The sequence below is a fragment of the Passer domesticus genome, chromosome 3, assembly GCF_036417665.1.
Source record: "Passer domesticus isolate bPasDom1 chromosome 3, bPasDom1.hap1, whole genome shotgun sequence".
Classification (NCBI taxonomy): Eukaryota; Metazoa; Chordata; class Aves; order Passeriformes; family Passeridae; genus Passer; species Passer domesticus.
The window spans coordinates 37278121-37296877 of NC_087476.1; the positions used below are offsets into that span (position 1 = coordinate 37278121).

The window sequence follows — 18757 nt, forward strand, 5'->3', positions numbered from 1 at the left end:
CTGGTTAATGCTCCTACAACTTGAATCATCATTCCCATGTGGGAATGGACTGCTAAAACTGTGCTGCATGTCTATCTTACTGCCTTGTGTGAGCTTTGCCAAAAATCAAGTTTTGGAAAGGAGGAACGGAGCCCACTCCCTTATCATTACTTATAGCATGTACTTTCAGTGTTGTTTTTTATGAGTAGACAAGTGGGAAAATATGTTTTTAAGAAGGACAAAGACTGCTGAAGTTTTACAAGAAGCCCCAAGATAAGCAGAGCTTATTATGTACCACAGGATGAAATGCAGCGTCTTCGGGGAACAGATGTTTTATCATCAAGCAGCCATTTGGAAGAACTGTGGGAGCTGGACTGTCTCACCCATGAGCAAACGAGGAAATTACAGAGCTTGTAGGTGTTGTCTGTGTGTGAGGTCAGAGACACAGAAGCAGTTAAACCCATCTCTAAGGTACTATCCCTGTGCGGGTGGATGTAGTAGGTTGCTACAGAGAATAAAACTGTGAGAAATAACTATTCTACTCAACACCATCCCTGTGGCTGGGACTGGCATTAGCAGTGGGGTTTGGTGGGCAAAAAGCAGAAAAGTGTGAGGAGCACACTGTGTTACATTAGCGCATACATGTGCATACATGCTGAAAGGGTAAATCTGGATTTTTGCTGCATTGTCACCATGATATCATGCTCCTACCTGCCCACATCATGGACCTCACCACACCTCTAAAGGACACCTTAAAGTTTGCGTTCCGTGATCTGCTGCTCCTCACCACAGTCCAGCCCCTCACTAGTACTGAGAACCGTAACAACCCATCTCTCTCTACAAATCTACGCTAGAATTACCCCACAAGCAAAATCCAGGCCAAAAAGGAAGTCCTCAATGAAATGAAGCAATGCATTAAAAAACACTGCTGGAGCTGGGAACACAAGACTAGATTTTTCTCCAGTCCGAAAAAGTCCCAATTCGTAATGAAAAAATGGGAGCTGTGCATGCTCACGCCTTTTGCTGCAGGCTGGTGTCCACTCCAAGCACCACCTCAAAAACACGTTTGCTTCATCAATACATTTGTAATCCAACCAAAAAAGAAATTTAAATAGCATCTGAAAAGCTTTGCATGGTAAACATCGGAAAAAAACTGCTTTCCAAGCCTGCAGCCAGTTGTTCTGTAATATCTTCTGCTTTGTGCTGACAACCTTTTTTCCCTCCAATCATTCAGACACAATGCCTTCAGGTCTGTCTAAGTAATGTAATTTACTGGAGTGGAATTCCCTTGATACCTTCTGCAGCACTCAGTGACAGTATCATTTATACTCTACACTGTCATGCCATGACACTGATACATTGGCTTTCATCCCTCATTCAGCACAGAGGGTGCAATTTCACCTTCCATTGTGCCCTTCTGCAGACTGTGCGTACAAATTCCCTCCATTCATCCCTAATTACAAACCTCTGCTGAAATACTCTCATTAGATTTATATTTCTCACTCCAAAGTGTCAATCTTATTTCAAAATTCCAATTTTCTGAGAGATCCATCCATTAGCAGCAACCTCCAAAGCATTCCTTAACCGAGTGCATTAAAAGTGAAGCTGGCAGAGCAGAGACGCACTTAAAATACACCATTACAGCAAATCTCCATTGCTAATGTTTTTGCATTATTTGAGCACTGTGATAAGGAGCCTGTGACTGGCCAGCCCTGCTGCTCCAGCAGCAATGGACGGAAGCCACCAGTAAACTTCTGTGTCCAGCTCTGTTCCCACTGTGAGGCCGCACCACATCCCAAAGCATCTGCTGCTCTCACCATCTCACAGTACAGCATGAGGTGACTGTTCAAAAAACTCCAGAGGATGAGAGCCACAGAAAGAGTTTATGACAACTGTAAAAATGCCTGACTACAGCTTGTTTTCTGTGGTAAAGTTAACCAAAAAAAAAAAAAAAAACAACAAGCTGGGGGTTTCCCAAGGTAGCAGTTCTGCTCTGCAACCCAAAAGGGTGTTAGAGCTCTTCAGCTGAAAATCACAACCACATTGTTTGTGTCACTTGCACTAATCTTAATTTAGTGGCCACATGTAGGACTGTTCCCTTCAAACTATGTACAGAAAAGACAGCATCACAGATTCCCCCGAGCAGCTCTACAAGCAGTTAAAAGAATCAAGAAGAGATCCTTCTACCTCTTCAAGAGAAAGGCAAACACCTTAAAAACCTCATCACCATACAAGGGAAAAAAATGAAGAGCACAGCAGTGGGTACTGATAGTTGCACAATGCACCCAATGTGCCATCTCTAAAAATAGCCTGTGTGGTGATACCCCTGGAAGAGTCCAGCATGTCTCATGCCGCTGGAAAGCGCAGCACCAGCAATCGGCGCAGGAGTGCCGCTGCCACATGATGCACACATTGCACTCTCTCCCGTCATTATCTTCAAAGCCATCAGGTTTGAACTTACCTGCAGCAGGCACAGCAGTAGAAAAAGAAGGGTGGGTGGGGAGAAAAAAACCACCTCTACAACTGTACTGAAAAAGGGAAAATTCCACAGTAGAATATTACAGCGAATGATTACACCCCTTGCCAGCACCTGGGCACCTACAGGACAGAGACGTGCAGGTGATTATAAAAGAGGTAATATAATTCCCTGCAGCAACCACTGTGGGGGAAAATAATAATTGCTGAAGTTTTGCCCATTCCCATCTTAAATATTCGAAGTCTTGATTACTGCATCAACTCTCTTGCCATTTGTACTTTGTATCAAGGCAAGAGCCGGTCCAACGAGCAGGCACAGATGTAAAAGCAGAAAGGAGCCATTTCAGCAAAAAAGACAAAAGTAAGGTAGCAATGACAGGCACTGAGCTCTCCTAGGAGGAGAGGGAGGACTACACCAAGCTAATTTAAAGGGATTTCACATTGCCTAATGAAAGACTCACCATTGACAGAGTGACTAGTCCATGGAACAAGCGCGTGTACATAAGTGTCCCCAGCACCCCACATCCTCCGCACCACGTGGTGTTAGTCAGAGTGAAAACCTATTGTCTTATAAAGCCCAGTTCTCAAGACCAACTCCTCTGCTGCCCTGCAAAGCCTGGCAAAGCTGGGAAGGTCATGAAGCGACAAGAAAGCAGTGATGCTTAAGCTGCCACACAGCAGAGAGCAAGTTTTTAGCCTCTACCTTGGGTCCTGCAGCTCTTGGATAGATGCTCTCTCCTCTCATCCATCACAAGAATGACATCAGACCGAGAAGCCTGACACGCACAGGCACACTCATTCTCTGGAAATGCCACAGCTACTTAATGAGTGAAGCTGGGACAGCACCAAAGCTGACACCATGAAGCTACGAATTTCCCTGCATATACTGACATCTCTCTTTAGTATTTCTCTTGGCCACGAGCTGACATATCAATTAATGTGGTCAGAACACATTTAGTAGTTCAAGATACCGCAACTGGTTTAGTGGATTCGTAATCAGTGCAACTACCTGGAAAAGCATCACATAGTGTATTTCAACAGTCACCCTGAAAAGCAAACCAAAAGCATTTTATCTGCCAAAAGTTAACCCTGAGAATTTGTTTCTCAAGCTCAGCAGATTTACATAGATTTCCTTTTTTTTTCCTGCTTCACTTTTTCTTTGCCAGAAGATGAAGTTCTGGATCAACAATTCAAGGTACACTACTGAAGTTTTGAAAGTTATGACTTTAAAGATCTTTCATTCCTCTCCAAAGCTGCTTTTTCCAGACAGCAGAACAATTCTGCTTCCAAAATTCTTTCATCACCACCTTTAACTTATGTACTAAGCCTATCTACTTTTTTTTTTCCAGTAAGAAGTTGATGAATTAACACAGCCAGACCACACCACAAGCAAGCTCTGACTCTCCTTCCAACACAGACCCATTCACAAGCATTAAAACCTAAGACTCACCCACCAGACAGAGCTGAAGCTGCAGGCAAGCCAGTCATCAGAGCTCAGAGAAATATTATGCTTGCTCCACAAATGCTGAAGCATTTGAATCTTATTTTTAGTCGTATACAAAGGGCAATAAATGGAAAATCTTATTGTAACCACTGCTTTTTCGTGGCCACCCACACTTCCAACACCTACAGCAAAAGTATATAAATGTAAAAGCCCCAAAACTCATGGCTCATCTGAACAAGGAATGCAAACTAGCTGGTTGCTGTTACTTTTTTTTCCATTTTATATCTAGAGTGCCATTATATTATGTGAAACATTGAAGATAACTTTTCACATGCTGTGCCTATTTACTGTCCAGGATTCTGCTGGATTTTCATACATTTTTCCCAGTACCAGTGTCCCTGGTAAAGTCCTTCTCTAAGTTAGCTGACCACTGACAGATTTTCAAATGATGAAGTAGAGAAGGTGCTTCCCCCTAACTCTCAGTTTCTTCCCCCACTGCCCAAACTACTGAGGTACAAGGAGTTAATGCTTCACTTACCTGTGAGAAATTATGCTGAATACTGTACCCAGAAACTGGCAATTTAAAAAAAAAAATCCCTTTACACTCATAACAGTAGAAGAACTTCAAACAAATTGCTGTCAAGGATGATTTCATTGTGTTTAAATCCACTTTACTTCAAGTCACTTTGCAAATTGCTCTTTAATTTTATACCTAAAACTCTCCTATGTGAGAGTGTCCTATGTGTCCTATGCCTGATTCTTTCCATTTACAGAAAGTAACACAAGCATAAACCTAATGATCATCTGATAACCTACAGAAAACTAATTCAACTAACTGAGTAAAAAAGAAATAAAGGAAAAAAGACCAGACCCAACAAGAGAGTGATGCCATGTCTGGAGATGTTGAGAGTGAACAATCTCGTGCCATTAATCATCTTGCTGTCGCGGAAAGTGCAGGTTATTATAGCGAGAAAACGATCCAATACAACGCTTTTAAGTCTCAACTCTTTGTACATCGTAACAGGAAACATGTCCCACCAGCTAGCAATCAATACTTAACTAAATGATCGAAGACAAAGCGCTAGCTCCAGAAAAATATACCTTTACCTGCCCTCGCTCATCAGTTGCCTGCTAGACCCAAAAGCACACCACCTTCCTGCAGCTCCTGACAGGGCGAGGGCAGGGCGGGCTGCTCTCCACGCACGCCGCGGGGATCAGGTGTGCGCTTTTCTGCCGAGGATTTAGGTCGCAGTACCTGTGCGCCGAACGCCGCAGAAGCGCGGGTATCTAAGCATTATGAAAATAAATGGGTCATACACCACTGAGCTAACAACCACACCACCCCCAAGCCGGGCACTGAATGACTGTGCAGGGCTCTGCCGGAGGGAGAGGAGAGGTTGAGCCAGCAGTGAAAACAAAACTGATGCGGTGAGATGGATTTTACTTTTCACTGGTTTGGGTTACAGAGAAAGTTGGTCTTGCTGTCACCGTCTCTCAGGCTTTTCTGTAAAAAACCAAAAAAATGCAATGTACAGGCTGCTAAGATGACCTGTGGAGATGGGCTGGCATCTCACCCCACCGGGAAAGGGGAAGTGCCGCTGGCCCTGGGTGGAGGAAGGGCTGTGACTCAGTCCCTTGGGCTGACACACACACACACACACCCGCGCTGTCACCTGCCACAGCAAAAAATAAAAGTCCTCGCCACAACACGGCGGCCGCACGGGGAACGCCGAGTAAACAGATCAATGATGCTGCGCGCCCACGCAGCCCGTGGCACCGCTGGGGTGACGAACAAACAAACCTGTGGTCAATGGCAGCGAGGCGAGAGGTGTCAGAGCACTTCGGGTTCAGATGGCACACTAGGCTGCAACAAACTCTGCTGTCCTCTGCTGCTGTTAACAGCTGAACACGAGCAGAGCGCTCCGCGCAGCCACACAGCCCGCGGTCACCGCGTGTGCCGGGCTGGGGATACCTCCAACACCGGGGTCTTGGGCAGAAACCTCCAGGAAGGGACACTGGCTCACCACCCACGCGTGTGCACGTGCAGGCGCCCTCCCTGAAGCCACACCAGCTCTCTTCAGGACATATATTTGTCCAGATACAAATTTTATTTAAAAAATTGTATACTTACATATATATATACGTATACAACTTTTATAAATATATTTCATTTTTATATATACAGACACATCTGTACATATAAATAAAGTCATAGTCAGTCAACAGATGTGTTCGTATCAAAAGCTGTCCCTGACCACCAGCCTGGCTGAGGCACGGAGGCACTGACAGTGCTGAGAAGCACCTGATCACTTTGAGGGACTGACACAGAGCTGCTAGCAGTGGGCAGTGGACAGGATGCCATGGGAACTTGTGAAGGTCCCCGAGGCAGGAGACACTCCACACACTGGTGGCATGAGGTACAGAGTCCTGATATGCCAGTACCATAAAATGGATAAGAAAGTGCCTTCACCACTAAGAAAACAGCACTCCAACAGGAAAATGTACCAGAAAAATCATGAAACGCAGACATGGCCACATCTCTCATCCAGTAAGATAAACCTAACAACATCCTCAGGAATGATCTTGGCTCTTGAGAAGAGGGCTTGCTACTGATGGTTAGGAGTGTTTGGAAAGTCAACGTACAAAGTGATACAATTTTTCCTTCAGAAATCTGCTTTTCTTCTGAATTCTGTCAAGGTATCTGACCTTTAAGCGCAGATTTAAAAAAACTTACATTTTTCCCGGGCTGTGTTGGTAGGCGGGTGACAGACATTTACCACCAACATCTGCATATTTTAAATTTTACATTATTTACATCTGCCTAGAGCATAGGCATAGCACAGATTTCAAGAAATCTTTCTGAATTTTTTTAAGTACTCTGAAGAGCTCATACCTAGCAAATATGAAATTTCTGGACAGAACTTTCTGAGTTTTGGCTTGCCTTATTTTTTTATCCTGTTTAAGCCACTTATAGGCCCTTGCTGAATTCACAATATTGGATAAACAGTACCAATCTGGTATTTTTCTGAGATGCAGAAGGACATTGGTTGAGATGTTATTTTTGCTGCTTTTAAAGGAAAACACACGGGGCTAAAATAAAATGAGACATGTGAGAATATGGACACTGCTAGGAATAGTCACCTGCCTCCACTCGGATGCCAGCAGCTCTGCCCCAGCAGCTGCTCCAAGACACTGCTCTGTACATTCTCTGTCATTTGTGACTGTTTGGGATAACAAATGGAGAGGGCCTCTCAGCAAAGAGCACAGCTTCTCCCCAACTGCTCTACTCCCACATTACAATACACTCAGTCTAACCTACCCAGGATTAATTCCCAGAGAACCTGGAGAAATGGGTTTTTCTTTACTACCTTGGCACATGCAGCATAACAGGGTTTTGCAATATGCTCTGTCAGAACAAGCAAGGGACATTCTGCTTTGAATTCACACATCAGTAAGTACTATTTTTATGGAGATTTTATCGATCAGCATCCTAGTAGTATTACAGAAACAAAATAATAAATGGAAGGGGGCAAAGGCATACTTATTTATCCCACTGCACCGTGGGAAAAGCAACAAGAACACAGTTGTTACAGCTGGGTCAACCTTGTGCAACTGCTCTTTCCAGCAGGGCTAATTAACAAGTGAAAGTCCACTTCTTTCTATGGAAATTGCTATAATGAGGTAATTGTTACAAGCAGAGTCTGTCATCAAAAACAGCCAGACAATGGGAAACAGAGAAATCAAATAAGCAAGGGCAGCTTGCCCTCATGTCTACCTGTGCCGGCGTGGATCTGCACACACGACGGGTGCAGCCCCAGCCAACGGGCTGTGAGCTGATGCATGGGTTTTCTAGGAGCTGGAGTACACACCATGTTTTAAAAATGATGCACAGCTCAAACACATAATGACAGTTAAAAGGGAAAGAAGAAAGAAAAAAAAGGAAAGGCACATATTTGATGATGACTCCTATATCCTCATAAAGGTTTTCAAGTTCATTTGGTCCTCAGACCCGATTTTTTTCCTTGAAAAGGAGACATCTGATTATTTGCAGCACAATAAAAAGCAAGACAAAACCTCCCATGCACTTATTGGAATGAGTGAGGTTTTTTCTTTCCCATTTCTGTCTGCTTTTTCAAGTCCCCCAACAAGGATGATATTTTTGAAGTTAGTTCCTCTGGAAGTGTTTTAAATAGTGAATTTGCAAGATGCCTAATGATAAGCTTTTCAAACATCATGAGAAAAGCCTGCAAAAATTTGTGAATAAGGCTTCCAAACCTCACGGGAATAGTGCTAAGTAGGACTAATGAAAAACAAGTTTTTTCTGCCTGCCTAGCTGTTACAACTCATATTTTCAAGCCTTCTTCCGTTAAGACAAGCACTAAAAACAAATTTCAAGCCAGATCCAAAATTTTCCTATAGTCAGGCGATTCCTGCTAAGGGGGATTTGATTAATAACTGCACCAGAGAATGCCAGACCCTCAAGGAAATGGCAACACTCTCCCTTTTTTGGAAAATGAAATCAAACTCACACCTTGTAAGGCCTCTTTGACAGTGAATGCTGTTACTACCCAGAGCTTCTCCACTGCCTATGACCTCACAATTGTTTTTGCTGATATTCATCACACCAGAAAAAAAAAATTCCTCTCTTTAAAAACTGAATTTCCATATGCATTAAAGAACACAATCCTCCTTTTGCAGTAGATTTTCCTTTTTTTTAGTAAATCTTTTAGAGTCACATAAGCAAATAAAGTACTTCAAATAAAGGTATATTTCTAATGTAAATGCTTTGGTTCCAAAACACTCATATTTTGTTAGAAGTAGTATTACATACAGATCAGTTCCAAATATTAAAAGTGGTATTAGTAAGCATTCAAGAAAAACTGACCAGTAAGGAGTGGTCTGCTTCACTGACCTGTTCTGACTAAACTGCATCATATGTATTTGTTACTGCAGTGAACAAACAAGGGTGGTAATGTGCACAGTGCCACACTGTGAAGCACAATTTTGTATTACCTCCTTTTGCCACACTGCTCTATAACACCATCCCAAAGATAAAAACCTCTTAACCACAAATTTGCTTTTGTTTTAAAAATTTGATTGGCTTTTGTTTTAAAAATTGATGAAATTAAGTTGTGCTGAAGCCTTTCCCCAAACTTGTCAGCTCTGGGGTGTCCCACCCTCCATAGAGCACAGACCAACACATCCATGCCATCCTTGTAGTGGTCCAGAAACCAGAATCAGGGTTAGAACTGCTGACAAACTGCAAAGGGTCAAATCAGTTTCTCCCCACTAATTCTATGCCAGGCTGTGCTGTGGAATGTTTCAGAGGAAGACTCAGTCATTGTGGGCTCAGGGATGAAATACGTGCACAGGATCATAAGCTGCTCCCCATCTTGGGTGAAATATCAAAGCACAACAAACACAGGGAACTACTACTCCTGCTCAGAAGTTAGGAAGGGATCTGCAGTCCCCTCAATCTGTCCCTCATAGATCTATGCACAACTTTCTTTACCCTCCTACTGTCAGGTGGAGCACTGATTCCACCTGGAAGAAGCTGGAGGTAGCAATGAAGATACTTCTGATGCTTACAGAGCCTTTTGGGGCAGAAGGCATGGGGATGAAGCAGCTCCTCTAAGGGAAATACTCCAGAAACCCGAAAGGAGAAGCACATGGATTTTATCATGGGAGAAACAGAAGGGGGCCTGCAGTCCTGTTGGGCAGATGATGGCCTCCCAGCCGACGTGGAGCACGTGCAGCTTTGGCAGAGTACACCACGGTAAGTGTACACACACGCAGCCCGTCGCAGAGAAAAACAAAGCGCAGTTAGAGCAGGGGGTGAACAGAGCTATTTTAAGCACTTCTCACTATGGTTTACCCTCCTAGCAGAACACTTAGAAAAGCCGTCAAAATGACAATCACTATTTAGGTTAAAAAAGCAAGTAACTACTTCAATAACAATTTATTCACCACCTAATGTTTGCAGTTGAATTACAGCTCTTACAGTGTTTTTCTAAAGTGTGATATTTACTGCCTCTACCTTGCCTTCCCAAGACCTTTTTTCTTTCCTTTTGCTTTTGTTTTTTCTTTAAATAGAAAGGAATTGGAATAATGACTTACATGTAACTTTTCTAGGTTCTGTGCTGGCTAAAATGTTCTCACGATGCAGGGAACAGGATCAATGGAGAAATTAGGAGGCTGCAGCAATCCATTAAGAAGTGACCCTCCAAAGTTCTGTAGGGCAGTCTTCCGGCAACTCAGTTGGAGCAACCTAAAATAAAATAAAGGCACAAATTAAAAAAAATTAAGCACTGAATATTTACCAACACCTCTTTGTTTTTTCTTCCCAAAGAACACATTGGGGCATCTTTTTTCTTAAATATAGGTCTTTATGCCAAACATGACAATTACTTTATGTCCATTTCACACTTTGTCAAAGCTTTAACCTGTAAATACCTTCCTACAAAGACCATGTTTTCCTTTCATTTGCATAGTATGAGGCCCCTGAAAAGAATTACTGAACAGAGAAACTAATATTTCTGTGATTATTCCACCAGATCACACCACAGATATGTGCATTGTTACGCATACATACTAAGGAATTCTTTACTGTGATGGTGGCAAGGCACTGGAGCAGGCTGCACAGAGAAGCTGTGGATGCTCCATTCCTGGAAGTGTTCTAGGTCAAGGCTGGATTGGGCTTTGAGTGACCTGGTCTAGTGATAGCTGTCCCTGCCCATGGCAGATGGGTTGGAACGAGATAAGCTTTAAAGCTCAACCTAAATCACCCTGTGGTTCTATGAAACTGCACATCACATCAGAAAGGAGTTATAACAAAACCAGCAAATTTATCTAGTAGGCTTTAAATAACAATTACTACTGGATTTTGCCAAAGCTTTGCATTGGTTTTATTAAGGAATTTAGGTTAGGAACGCAAAATTTGTTCCTTTGTTTCTCCTTTACTCTGGCGAACTTCAGAGAAGAAACACCATCAGCATAATTTGTTGTCCCTGGGTTGATGCGATGTGTGTCATAATGCTGCAGCCACCCTAAAGCAAAGCTACCTGTCACGCTAGTCCATGTCAAAAGAAAACTGGAGAGAGAATGAAATGTTCATCTGCCCACGGAAAATTCGCTGTGCTGTCACCTCTGTGCAAGGGAATCAGGGCTCAGTCCCTGGAGGGGAGGCACTCAGGGATGGGGAAGGCTGGTGAGAGCAGGGCTGGGGCCAGGGGGCCGGAGCAGGAGTGGGTGAAACCCCCAGCAGCCAAGTCCCAGCATCACCACACAGCCCAGATCCCACAGTGAGCACAATCCCAATCCCAGACTCTGGAAAAGGCTTCCCCCATCTATCAAGGAAGCAGTCACACTCTGAAGTGGTTGGGGAGGAAATACTTGTGGAAGGAGAACTAATTAGCTTTAAGCTACAGGGGTTCTCAAGTTGAGGTTTTCAAGTTGCCAGTGCCCAACACTTTACTGTTTTCCTGGAAAAAACATTGGAATGCTTAACTAGTATTTCCTTGAGTGAAGTTGGCAACTGGGAGTGGAAAGGAAGATGGTTTTCTTTTGAACAGAAGGGGACAGCAGCAGTACAAGCAGTGGCATGTATCTGTCTTCACAGGATCACTGCAAGGTTCTGCCTGCAGGATTACCACAAACTAAAGCTAGATAAAGGGGGAGGTGAGGAAGAGAAAAATAAACCGTTACAATTTAGATTTTTTAAAAAATTACTCTTATTTTTTTAAAACATGCAAAAGTAACTTCAGTAAAAAGTTCTGGTTTCTCAAGAGATTTGTGCTATGTCTGTTTATTATGACTAATGCCTGTTTATGAAGCCATAAAAAAGTGGGGAAAAAAACCAAAATAAAGCAAAACACAGTGCAAATAAGAGAGATTTGGTGGTTATTTTTCTAAGTAAAACTCTAAGCTTCCCCCTGGTAAAAAAAGTTCAATATTTTCTAAGCGGTGATCCTACTGCATTTTACTCCAAGTCTTGTTGAGAATTGGTTTGCTTATGGAAAGCAGGTTATTTCCTCTGGATGGCACCCTTCTAGATGGTTTACCAACAGATGCTCAAACTCTTGTTACCTTTAAGGATTACCTAATTAGATACTTGAAAAGAATCATGAGGCTGTGCTAGGAACACAGTGCTTGTGTCTCTTTAGTTTATACAGTTTTTTCCAACTGGGCATAACATTCATTTACAGACTGTAAGAGTACCAAATATTTATGGTCACCAATATACATTATTTAAACTGCCTATAAACCTAAATATATAAACTCTAAATCTGTTCAGTCATAAATCACTGGTAGAACAAAAATAACTGTTGCTTACTCAATGGCCAAAGGACTAAAAGCAGGGAAGTCTCTGTGTTTTCAAGGATAACTTAGTTTCCTGAGCAAAACTTGCACATGCCATGGTGTATCAGAAGAAAAAGAGAATAAACAGAAGTTGGGAATAGGGAATCAAGAGAACAAAAAAATCAGGTATGGGGGTGAGGGAGGGGGGAAAAGAAGACTTTCAGTACCCCTGAAGCTTTTCTGAGAAGGCCTGATTGATGTTCACTGCTGTAGAAAGCATGAGGCTGCATCCCAAACATTTCATTCCCTTCTGCGAATGTCTCACTCCATACCTCTCCCCATGTTCCCCAGATATTCTTGCCCTATGCGGGATGATCCAGCCAGCATCAGGTTTTACACATGATCTAAAAGACTAAAGCAGGAATCTCTCTGCCCAGGGGTCAGCTTAGGGTAGAATGAAACTTAACCCCTGCCTATGCTCAGCATGAGGGCTTCTTCATGCTTTCCACTCGACAAAAGACTTTTCCTGAAACAGGCAAAGCATTAAAGGCAAAGCTGCTACTACAGCTGCAAACTTACAGGAATACATAAAAACTGAGTTCATATGAAGAGCCAGTGGTGCACCTACTGAAGAGGAATTTCAGCAGTTTAACAGGCTGATCAGCCAGGTTTACAGCATTGGGAAGAGCTGGATCTTAGGCAGGGTAAGATGTACTCTCTGCTCCAAGGCTTGCTCACATCAAGGTCTCAGCTCTCAGCACAGACCTGCACATGTGGGCCATCAGTTAACAGGGTCATGAGAGGCCACAAAATCACTGTCCTACACCAGCTTGAAGAACCAGCTCCTGCAGTCTTGGACGTTGCAAGAAAACCTTATAGTTATTCTAAAAAGAAGCATCTGCCTTAAGAGCTTGCAAAGAAATCTAGAAAAATAACAATACTTCCAACTGGACCGTGTAAATCTGCTTGATTTTTTAAAAAACTTATATTATTTAACAACCTCTTGTACATTTTTTGAACCAGGTTACCTTCTTTCTCCCCCTTTCTGATGGCTCCCAATACCACCTGCCAGCTAAAATTGGCACTGAGGAATGCAAATGTAAAGGAAGACAAACCCGCCACTAACTGGAAGAAGAACGCACGAAGCTGAAAAACCATTTGCTTCAATAAAACACCTTCCAGTTTGGATTTCTGTTATACAGAGAGAGTGTCCAAAGGAAAGGTTTTGTTTTTAACAAGGCTTTAATGCTTAAAAGGGGGAAAACTGGCAAGTTCTTCTGTTTGCAACAAACAAACCAAGAAAGGTGAATTGAGAAGGGCATGATGAATGTACCTGGGTATTACTCCACTTACCAAGAAAGATGTTTCAAACACAGAAAATTGTGTAGTCGTGCTCAAGAAAACTGGAGATGCTGGGTGGGCCATGAGGGAAGTGAGCAACAAATACATAAATGCAACAAATACATAGTGGGTTGTTTATCCTGATGTTCAGCACAGGTTGGTTAAACTGAGGGCTAACTAAAATGACCCACACAAGGAGACCACTTGGTGAGCTTCCCTCAGATGTGGACAGGAAGAAAAAAATATTCAAGGAACGCTGAGCACCTGCGAGCTGGGAGCCGTGAGCACAGGCGTGCAAACAGAGCTGGTGTTTTCTGAAGAAGTGCCTCACCTGGTGGAGTGCAATGATGCTACTTACACAAATATGTACAGAAATTGATCCCAGTGAAGTCAAGGGATCATTTGTTACATGTGATACCCTCACAGATCAGCAATTGTGTTTTCCTTACGTTTTGCGTGTAATTTCTTTCTGGTTGAAGTAGCTTCATTGGAACATTTGTAGCTTGAAGGGTTGCCTGAGGCTGAGAAGGCATTTGCAGAGCTCCTTATATCTAATGCATGATCTCCCTGAAATTTGTAAATTAAACCCAAGATGATATTGATACCTATGTCACAAAAGAGACATGGTCTGCTTCACCCTCAGTGTGCCTAATTTCCTCAAAATAACCCATGTAGTTCTTCCAAGGGGAAAGAACATGCTCATCTATCACTCCTGCTTGTTTCCATGTGCATTGTTTAACCAGGGGCAGCCAAAACAGGAGTCAGAAGGGCACAGCAGCTTCTTTCCCAGTGTCCAGAGGTGGTATGAAGAAAATCAACACAACCAAGGAGGTGTGGGCCACAAACAGGGAGGTACCCACCCATCCCAGGGCTGCAAGGACCAGCTCTGCAGTGCGTCCCAATCTGGCTGAGCTCTGTCAGCAGTCAGAGGAGATGAGATTGAGTTATTCCCTCAAATAATAGCAAAATGATGTCAGGAACCACCCTAGCCAAAAACTGTGACTGAAGTCACCAGGAGAACCTTCAATACAACCACTGCTGGCTGACTGGCTGCAGGGGAAGGCAGCTGCTGCTGCCCTGGAGCACTCCAGAGGCTGAAAACTGGATTCTCACCACCTACACCTAACAAAAGCAACGAAGCTTAAACAGAAAACTTTCAGAGAAGCTGGGGAATGTGCATAGGGAGAAATTTCCACCCTTCCTTGTCCTCTGGTTGCAGTGTCCTCTGTGACACATCAACCAGGCAGGGCTAGAAGGCATAAGGCTGCAGTTCAAGAGTACTGCCGCAGGAACTTGTAAATCTTTTTATGTAAAACCGGAGTTATTTTCTCATTGGAATATACTTGACTTAAAGCCACCATCAAAAATATTTTATCTTGGGGTTATGACTCATGAAAGAATGGCTAGGTGTGAAAGGAAAGTTAATATATTCTGTGAGAAAAACCCCCTCCCCAGCAACCTTATCAGATGACATGAGTTGAATATTTATGCCCTATGCAGTAAAACCAATAGACAGCAAAAGCCACAGTCTAATACTTTGTGTCAGATCTGATGAAAATTCAGATACCTAGCTTATTTCCCCTTAAGGGCTGGAAATTATGGTTAACAGACATGCAAACAGGAGAAAATGAGATGGTTCAGTGATGAGGATGAAACTGCTGTTCCTTAGTCTGGCATGTTGCAAGATGATACCAGACGAGCCAGTGCTGGTTCTCTTGGATGAGAATGCTTCCCAGGTCATCATGAAATGACACAGCTCACTGGGTTAATGCTCCAAGGCTCTTGAGCCAACACATGTGACCCACAAAAACACACCCCTGCCATGCCAAAAAGATGTTCCCATGTTGAATGATTATCACAGTCAGACTTTTACTGCTGATTTCTTTTAAAAATTGCAAATTGAGAAAACAGTTAATATACAGAATGAAAGAACAGGCCACAGTCAACCACAAAAACTTCCCATAAGGTTCAGCATGTGGGAAACAGATAAGTAAATGCTGTGAAAGATGAACAATATTTAAGTATTAACACAAATGTTTGTTTTGGGGAGGTTTATCTGGCATCTCTACCGGTTTTCCTCCAAGCTGTAATACAAAAATAACTATGTCTAACTGCAACTGGGAAGAGATGGCAGCAGCTCAACATTGCTCCCTTTTTTCCCTCTGTACTCCAGAAAAAAAACCCAACTGCCTTACAGTGTCACACAAACTAATTTTAAGGTGATTTAGGATGAAGTCAGCCATACATTTACAAGTCCAGAAAGTTCAGTCAGTGGTCTCATTTTCATCATCCTGTCAAATGGGGACATATATATATGCAACATAAGGGCAGGAGAAACAGGTTTTTCTCCAGCTGTAATGCTGGTCCCCCATGTTACAGCATGAAGAGAGGAAATTATGCTTTAGCTCATACAAATCCTGGACAAAATAGTTGCTCACCAAACTATGAAGAGGGAGCCCATGTTGATGGATGCACACACTTGCCTATGCAAGCTGTGGTAGGGCTGAAAGTGAGTAAATGCTGCATCTCCCATGAAGGAGCTGCCTCTTATCTTCTCTGTCTCAATCCTCACTCCAAGCAGGGGAAAGTCAAAAGACATGAAATTGTTTTGTAGGTGATCTTCAGTTGTTGTTAAAAATACAAAAAAGAGGGAGAATGTTGGTGGGAAAGAGGTTCAAAAATATGTTTCCTCATGGGTGAACTCAGGTCTTTTTAACAAGAAAAGCCAGAGAGGCCATGCACAGTAATGCTGAGAAAAAGGAAATGGTACTTCATTTTAGCCAGTCATAAATCTTACCAGTGAGCCTCTAACGGCGAAACAGCGAGCAGGGGAATTTTTATACAGAGATAATTAGTTGCGAGCTGATATCAGGTTTACTGTGCTGTGCACTCTGTGCGTGCAACATGTTCTCAACCTGCAAAACCCCACACGAGGCTCTGGCAGCCTTGCTGCTGCTGGCTTTGCCAGAAGGCATGCAGCTGGAACTCCCAGAAACCTTAGGGGAAAAAAAAAAGGTGAAGATGGAAATGGGTACTTTTGCTCCAGAGAAATCTTGTCTGTAGCCGAGAATGATTCTTGCAATGGGGAAAATGATCCATGTTTATAAAACCACACCCCTCTGCTACAGGACCAACAGGACACCTTGAGCGACCATTAACACCCTTGTCTTCTGGGACGCAGGCACCACTCACAGATCCTGCAGAGCGGGCAGATGGGTCAGGGAAAAGGTTTATCCATTGAAGTGAGAAGCAAAATGTGGTTGAGGGAAACTTATCAGCCAGAAAAAACTGGCCGTGAAGATGCCTCACAAGCACCAAATTCAGTGGGACATTCTCTCCACCTGTGCTGGCAACAAGACAGCCCATCCGCCAGTGCTTGTTCCTCGATGTCTTGCTCTGTTTCAGAGAACAGCCAGGGACTTGCACTAGTGATTGACATAAGCAAGGACTCCACCACAGCCAGCAGTCAGACCGCACTTCCAGCCAAAGAGAAGCCGCTTTTCGGTTTCTAGATGATGGGGAGATTGGGAGACATGCCAGCAGCACGCCGGGTGTGCTAGGTGCCAGCGAGCGTCCTAGCACTTGTGAAGCTACTCTAGAGGGGACCAATTTGGTCTAGATGAGGGGGTCTGGAAGCCTTCATCCTCGAAAGATGCTCAAGTTAGGAAACAGCTGAGAAAGGACAGCAGCTTGCAAAGAGACAGCTCAATGAGAAAAGAGCCCACCCCAGCTGCACAAGGACATTTGAGGCTAATGATCCCCACAGGTCACCTTAGTGCTCCCTACCTACTTTCTGCCCATCCCCTATTTTCTTTTTCATCCCAACCTAGTGCAACAGGACAGATACCCATTGCTCAATCACACTCCTCTGCTGACCAAAACAGCTGGAGGCAGGTGGGGCTGGGGGCAAACCAGCTTTGTCTGCATGGAGTTAAAGCAGCAGGTCTTTTGTCAAAGGCACAGTTTGCCCGCAACCTTATGTTAAACTGAAAGACCAATCTGTATTTACTGTGCTAAACTACAATTATGGGGTTTTTTTAATCATTCAGCCTAATGATACACAGCTGTCACAAGAATCTTTGAACACATCACTGGCTCTCTTTGATCTGATTAACCAGATAAGGAACCACAGCCAAAAGATATGAAAGGATGAGTCCAAATTTCAAACTCTCAGCTGAGCAAAGAATTTCGTTCAAAGGAATGTGCAAAATAAGGAGGGAGGAGGTTCACAATGCAAATGAAGGTTTTATTTGTTACTGATACAAGCAGGTAAAATACTCTCCATTGCATGGTTAAAGAATAAATGGACCCTAGCCTCAAAGTCGTGCTGACAGGTGTTACATCTGCCACACTAATCTGGGTGGATGCCAATATTTGTATAATCTTTTTTCCAGACTCAAAATGAGGGGCTTGCTTCCACAGGGATGCTTTTTAGACTGAAGAAGCCGCCCTGGGATATTAAAGACTTCCAAGGGCATGGCCCCTTCACCCAAACTGCTTCTGCTCAGCATGTTTCTTCAGATAGCATAGTATTTCTTTTTTTTAAATTCAAGACAGCTTTGTTTATTTGCTTTTATTTCTAGCATAATGTTTACTATTCCAATCAGAACATTCTGTAATCTCATCTAAATGTTTTATTATTAATTGCTGCACCCCACACCCCACCCTTAATAACTATCCTCGGGAGAGGTAAACATTTCAACACAACTTACTCTAGTTAAAGCCATGAATATGCATTATTTATTTATTTAGGTAAACAGTAATTAAGAAAAATCACCAAACCGCCTTCTCTTTGAAATGAGCTCTACTTTACCAGCCTTGCCGTGGGAATTGCAAGTCCCTTAAACACATCTATTACTTTGTCCTCCTCCACCATGATTTACATTGATGGGCCTCAGACCACACTACAGATGCTAGAAAAGCAGTCAGTCCTTACGCTGCCTGAGGCTGAGTGACAAGTCCAAAGCTTCCAGCAAGGATAAGCAAGAGGTACCAAGATGTCAGCAGAGAAGAAAGGTGCAGGATGAGGAAAATAACATTGCTATCTATCACTCAACATGCTGATTTTTAAGATTTTTGAAGCAAGACAACCACTACTAACATGAAAATGCTCATGACCCCCTTCTGCCCTCTCCCTACAGATAGAGGGCTGTGTCCTGACAGAGGGGCTTGTGACCACTGAAGCCTCTCCATGCTAAGCTGTATAGCAGCCAGCCCCAA

At 43.2% G+C, this 18757-nt stretch overlaps 1 protein-coding gene across 16 annotated transcripts in view; it reads right to left on the reverse strand.

Moving 5' to 3' along the window:
* BACH2 (BTB domain and CNC homolog 2) overlaps positions 1–18757 on the reverse strand; it is a 186364-nt gene that overhangs the window by 72777 nt on the left and 94830 nt on the right. For 15 of the 16 annotated variants that reach the window (XM_064412674.1, XM_064412685.1, XM_064412669.1 and 12 more), the window contains one exon: positions 10016–10166. The gene's annotated coding sequence lies outside the window, so the exon portion shown is untranslated. Of the gene's footprint in view, positions 1–10015; positions 10167–10351; positions 10501–18757 lie in introns of those variants that run through there. The other variant, XM_064412686.1, reaches the window with a different exon arrangement.